Raw genomic sequence first — 6,219 nt, 5'->3', positions numbered from 1 at the left:
GTTGAAGACAGATAGTTATGGTTATAGTTTTCCTTAGTTAGGATTTCAGATAAGTTACATATAAGACTTTAGACTCACAAAGATAGGATAGATGATAGAATATTTTCTTTAAATCTTACTAAATGTTAATGGACTAAATATTGTTAACTGTGATTCTTATTTGATAACTGTTGCGTGATATATTTTACTATGTTAAAGTAAAAACCCTTCTTTTTATTTTAGAAAACAGGAGATGATGGGAGATGTCATTCTGTAAATGTTTCTCTTATTGGTTAATAAATAAAGCACTGTTGACCAATAGGAAAGCAAGATAAGTAGGACTAAGAGGAGAAAGGAAGTAGTAAGGAGGAGAGTCAAGATGGAGGACAGAGAGAGAAGAATACCAGCCACTCTCTTCCCTAAGATGAGACTACATGGAAGTACTTAGATTAATAGAAATAGGTTAATATTTAAGACAGAGCTAGCCCATAAGAAACTAGTAACTGGCCAACAGCTTTATATCAAACACAGCGTCTCAGTGTGTTATTTGTGGCAAGGGTTGGGACCAGACCAGCCAGAGGAAAAACCTACTCATAAAAAAATATAATGTTACTTTTTAATAGCTGAGTAATATTCCATTATATAAATGCATTATATTTTCTTTTTCTGCTTTTTCTCTTAAAGAACATCGAAGAGTTTTCAATTTCTAGATATTATGCATAGAGCAGCAATACACATAGTTAAGCAAGTGTCTCTGTGGTTTGATGATGTATCTCTTGGGTATATGCCCAAGAGTGCTATAGGAAGATCTTGAAGTACATAAGTTACCATCTTCCCAAGGAAACTCCAAACTTATTTCCATAGTGGCTGTACAAGTATACATTCCCACCATTAATGGAGCAGTGTTCCCCTTACTCCACATTCTTACCAACATGAGAACTTATTTTGTTGATCTTAGACATACTTACAGGTGTAAAATGAATCTTAAAGAAGTTTTGATTTGCATTTCCCTAATTCCAAGGATGTTGAACAATTTGTTAAATGTTTCTTAGAAATGTTATTCTTAGGTTTGGTCTTTTCATAGTGTTCAAGATTTCATGCATGTTTTGTGTCTGGAGTTTTTTTATTTATTTAACACTTTCTTTGATCAGTATATATAGTCTTTTTAAATTGTGTCTTTAATGCCTGAGATTCTCTCTTCTATCTCTTATGTTCTGTTGGTGAAGCTTGCCTCTGTGGTTTCTGTTCAAATTTGTAAATTTTTTATTTTCAGATTCCTTTCAGTTTGGGTTTTCTTTATTGATTTTATTTCCCACTTTCAGGAAGTGAATTGTTTTATTCATTTCCTTCAACTGTTTGTGTTTTCATAGATTTGTTCATTCCTTCTTTAAAGACTTCTATCATATTCATAAAGACTGCTTTAAGGCCTTTTATTTGTGCTTCAAATATGTTGGAATATTTAGGGCCTACTGTAGTAGGGTTGCTGGGCTCTAGTGGAGACATTGTCCTATGTGTTTGTTTTTACTCTGGTGTCTAGGAATCTGGGGTTGGGAAGATTGTAATTCTAGGTGATGATAATCTTGTCCTGTTCTTTTGGGGTGGATATTTTGTTTCCTGGTTTCTGTTTCCTCTCTGGTTCTTAGGAAAGTGTGGTAGCTGTGTGTTGCCTGTAGGAAAATTTTTTGAGGTCTTGATAGGTATGGCCACTGGGGTTCCAGGTAAAAATGTGTTTCCAGTTATTAGGAACTAAGACTTAAGGATGGGGAAGGGCTCACGGCAGTGGTGGGGCTTTGCAAGAGGGAGGAAACCTGACGGTTCCACCAGGATCTGCTTAGATAGTCCCCTGGGAATGTGTACAGCTGGTGATAAGAAGGCACAGCAGAAGGTCTGCTAGAGAACTGGGCATGAGATCAGTGCACTGGAGGGATGCAGGGAGATGTGAGGATCTGCAGTTAGCCTACCTGTTTTAGCCTATCTGTTTTCCTGGCAGGAGTGACCTGTGTCTTTACAGAGATTGCCTGCTGGAGTTGGGGGTGGGGTGGGATAAAGCAGATAATGGAGAGGGAGGTTAGGAGAGGAAGAGCTGTGGTATCCACTAAAGGTAATGTTGAGGGACTGCCACAGGTGTTTTATTATAGAAGTGGGGAAGAGACTGGGAGATTGGATTTGGAGGAATGGAGACAGATGGAGATCTACAGTTAACCTACATGATTCCCTGGCAGGAGCAACAATCTATTTTGTGTATAGGTTTGCCTATTCTGGCCACAATTCATAGTGACAGAATCAAATGATGTGGCCTCTTTTGACTGAGTTCTTTTACTAACCATAGTATTTAGAAGCTCAATTACACTATAGCATCTATTTCATTCATTATTTTAGTGACCCGAGAAATATTCTGCTCTCACCACACACAGTTTGCCTTGTCCATTCATCATTTGGTGGATGTTTGAATTGCTGCCACCTATGATGATTATGAATAAAATGCTGCACTGGGAATTTGTTGGTAAGTTTCTGTGTAGATATATGTTTTAATTTACTTTGTCCAAATATTTTGTATTGCGGCTGCCAGATAAGGTAATAAATCAGTGTTTAATGATTTGAAGAACTAACACTGTTTCCAAAGTAACCGTACCATTTCTACATTCCCTCAGTATAGCATATATGTTGGTTTTCATTTCTCTACATCCTCCACCATGGTTTTTACTATCTGACTATTAAAAAATGTTGCAGACATTCTTGTGGGTGTGAAGTGGTATTTCATGACAACTCAGTATTTTTGAGTATCTTTTCTAGTATGTGTTGACCACTTATATATGTTTGCAGAAATAACCATGAAGATATCTTTCCCATTTTAAAACCCATTATTTTTGAGTTACAATTGCTACTCTGATTTCCACAATTTTTCAAGTCCTGTAATTCTTGCCATGATGATGACTTTGATTAATCAAGGAGCATCATTTTCTTCCCAGAAATATTCTCTTGACTATGCATTACTTAACACATCCTCTTCATTTGGTAACAAAAGTCTCTGTGATAAATTGAAGCAGGAATATCAGTGTAAGTGAAAGCTTAGTACTAAAAATTAATTAATATAATTTGTACTATCAGAAATCACAAATGATTTCTAGGCTTTCCCTTATACTGAGTATATTCCAGAAATCTTAGAGACAACTACTTCATGGTACAAAATGCTTTAAGTCTTATCAACTAAAGCATATTTTTTTATATTGAGTTGGTATTTGGTTTTAGACTTAATTATTTCCTTCCTCATATATTGGAATCTCTGTGCCTCCTCTATTGCTTTTGGAAACAGGCATGAAAAATTGATGCGTGGTGGGTGGTCCTAAAAAATGTCAGAAGAAATAATTTTCAGATATTTATATATACTAAAGAAAAAATTACTTTGTTCTCTTTATGCCACAGAAAGTTACCATCTGAGAATGAAGCCTCAGGCTTCCTGTGGTGTACTCAATTGTAGAGGTAAAATAGTCTTCAGAAAAAGTGAAACCATGAAGTCTTTCTAAAACCAAAAGAGGAAATAGTGGAAGGAGGATTTTATTTGGTGGAAGTGAAATACAGTAAATTTCATCATTTATAGTGAACTCCCATCACCCTGAAGAGCTTTTTGTTGTGTGCAGAGAGCAAACAGTATTCATTCTCCTTCTGCCCAGTAGGGAAGGCCTAGGCAAGGCTGCCTGTTCAATTCAGCTTTATCTCTTCCTACTAGAACCAGCAGCTCTCCTTCTAACAATTACCTCTTACACAGCACATGTTCCCACTTTTAGTAGATTAGTTCCTGGACAGCCTTTCCCATTCACATCCATATTCTACAGAATATTATTAGGAAGACAACGTGTTCTTAATTAATGAAATGTGTTTCTTAGAGAAGGCTAGCACTCTTCTAGGAAGGCTTTTAGCTTATTGAAAGTTTTTTTTTATTGTTTTAAACTTAAAGAGAGATGTTCTTCATAGTTTACTTTATATAAGAAAAATATTCAACATATGCTTGCACATACAGGTTTGTCTTAGGCTAACTTTACTTGCTTCTGTTTATGTATTTAAGCAGGCATTCTTTGACCTGTCTAATTTATCCATTTGTATCATTTATATTGTTGCATAAACTGGACCCACAGTCAATATGTAAGTGAACTCTCCTAGACAATTGTCACAAGAGTATGTCAAATGCTAAAGGGATTTTTAGAAAAGGAGAATTAGTTCCAAAACTATTCTCAGTAATGCATTCATTGTATACCTACAGCCTCCTCCCAAAGAAATACTTTGAAAGAGCCAGCAATGGATTTAATGTCTGTCTATTCAAAATGAGCCTTATTGTTATACAAATAAAAAAGTTTTGAAGGCACTAGATTTCTTATTTTTCTGATGTAGAGCATAGGGTGTTCAAGGCTGACACAGCAACCTAAGAAAACACATCACATTGTCCTCTGGCTTCTTAGAAAACTCAGTAGGCAGCTGACCAATCTGTTTCTCTTCATTTATGAATTCTGTAAGGGACAGGTTCTTCATGCCAACAGGGAAAGAAAAGGAAACAAATGCTTCCTATTTCTTCATGTTGTTTAAATTTCTTTTTGAAAAAATATTTTCTTTTTCTAATGAGAAGGTGGTATGCTTCTTTTTAAAAGCCCACATATCGTTTTATATATAACTATAGTCTTCAGAATATTGATCATAGACACAAAAATGAGAACTCAACCAGAAATATAACAGACTAGTGTTATTTTTTGGAGACAAATTATCTTGCAGAGCATAGACTGTGCTACACTGTCCATGTGTGATCACTTGAATGAGAATGACCCCCATAGGCTCATTTATTTGAATATTGATTCTCAGTTGCTGGAAATTTTGGGCAACGTTAGGAAGTATAGTCTTGTTGAAGGAGCTATGTCACTAGGCCATTGCTATTGTTCTTATTTGCCTCACAGTGGTTGAGGGTAAGCCCCTATTGCTTAAGACACCATTTACTTTGAGCAGAGGACTTGGACGATCTGATATGGATATACCCTGAAAGCCTCCCTTGAGGACTAGCTTTCATAATACCACAAGGCACCATGTTAGCTTCCAAGGGAAGGAAGCAACCAATACTCATACAGGCCCAGCTATGGAAGCCTATGAATTAAAACATGGTCAGCATGATGTGCTGTCTCCAAGGGTGCAATAGTTATCCTGACAATAATTAAGAGCTCTCTAATTGGACTTAAGGCCCACCCAATAAAGGAAATCAAGCTTGGTATGGGAAACTTAGCTAGCTACCTGGAGCAGTGAAATCATAGACCTTGTAGGAGAACATATAACTCTCACTTTACTAAACCAGTAATTTGTAATTGCACTATAAATATTTATCCTTATATACACAAGTAAGTATAGGTCTTAACCCTCATCAAAAAAATCACTGGACCATTATAGAAAATCACAACTAATCAAATGCAGAAATCATATGATCATGTGGTGTCCATTCCCAACTGATACATCTACAATAACTTTCAGGGATCATTGAGGAAGAGGGAACAGAATGCTTGTAAAAGTCAGAAGTGTAGTGAGATAGTTACTTTGTCTTCTTCCGTGGCACTGACCATGCCCATTGGGGGGTGGAGCCATGGGAGGTCTGAGGAAGAACCTGATGCTCTCCTGTCCGAGTCCCACCAGCAAGAGAGCGTCCCCTGGTTCTTCCTCAGACTTCCTCAGACCTCCTTCCACAGGTCACTCCTGCCCATGGCTCCACCCCCAATGGGCGTGGTCAGTGCCACAGAAGGAAACAAAGTAACTATCTCACTACAAGAAAACTTTGCTGTAAAATTGTGTCTCCTAGAAATGTTATTAAAGCTACTACATGCATGAGGAGTTATCAACATGGCTGCCTAAGTAAGATCTTGAGAAGAATGGCACTAATAGGCAAGCTAACATGGAAAGGAGAAATCCCATGGGGTCTCAACCTTAGTCACAGGACTTCAGGCAACTAAGGAATACAAAAGCAGAAGAAATAGTACTACCCTGGATAAATCTTCCCAGTGATCAGCCCTTAAAATACAAACATAAAAATAATATTAAAATACTGAACAGGTAGGTTTATTTATACACACACACACATACATGCATACATACATATATATCGAAATAACTACAGAAATAGAGATCATGAATTTGAAAAAGACCAAGATGTAGGAGAGGGCTTGGGGGGGGGGGATAAAGAAGGAAGAAAATTATATAATTATATTTTAACGTCAA

Source organism: Phodopus roborovskii, unplaced genomic scaffold (assembly GCF_943737965.1).
Source record: "Phodopus roborovskii unplaced genomic scaffold, PHOROB, whole genome shotgun sequence".
In the NCBI taxonomy this organism is placed as follows: domain Eukaryota; kingdom Metazoa; phylum Chordata; class Mammalia; order Rodentia; family Cricetidae; genus Phodopus; species Phodopus roborovskii.
This window is presented reverse-complemented; position numbering follows the sequence as displayed.